The following is a 600-nucleotide window of genomic DNA, read 5'->3' as shown; positions in this document are numbered from 1 at the left end:
ATTCTTTCTCCTTCTCCTTCTTCTTCTCTTTCCTCTATTCCTCATTTTCCTTTCTTTCCGCTATTTCTCTCTTGCTTTCTTCGGCACTTTATTTCTCTCACTCGATCCATCGAGTACTGCCCGACCTGGTCATTTAACACAGGGGTTTTCAAACTGTGGTCCGCGGACAGCAAATACTTTTTATGGGTGATTTGATTTTATATATGTTTTTTAATCGAAATCTTTTAATTGACAATAAACCTATTTGTTAAATACTGTTAAATAAATAAATGTAAAAATATATGTTATTTTAAGCAAATATTTATGTATAAATTTCATAAGCGTTTATAAGGGGGTCCCTAAGGTAAAGCCTGAAATATAAAGGGGTCCGCAAGTCAAAAAGTTTGAAGACCCCTGGTTTAACATACTAGAGCTAGGTCCTTAATATCCCTCACCGCCAACTACACCTTCTAAGAAAAGAAAAAAGGGGTGTAATGTATAACATTTTCCTCAATATATTGTCTGGAAAAAATATGACAGGATGGTCACGAGCGGAATGCCATCGATCATAGAAAAGCTGACCTGTGGCTAAATAACAAGTCATTCTTCACTTTTATACTT

The sequence above is a fragment of the Octopus bimaculoides genome, chromosome 26 (genome assembly GCF_046866305.1).
Source record: "Octopus bimaculoides isolate indiv1 chromosome 26, ASM4686630v1, whole genome shotgun sequence".
Lineage (NCBI taxonomy): Eukaryota > Metazoa > Mollusca > Cephalopoda > Octopoda > Octopodidae > Octopus > Octopus bimaculoides.
Note: the sequence above shows the minus strand (reverse complement) of the source record.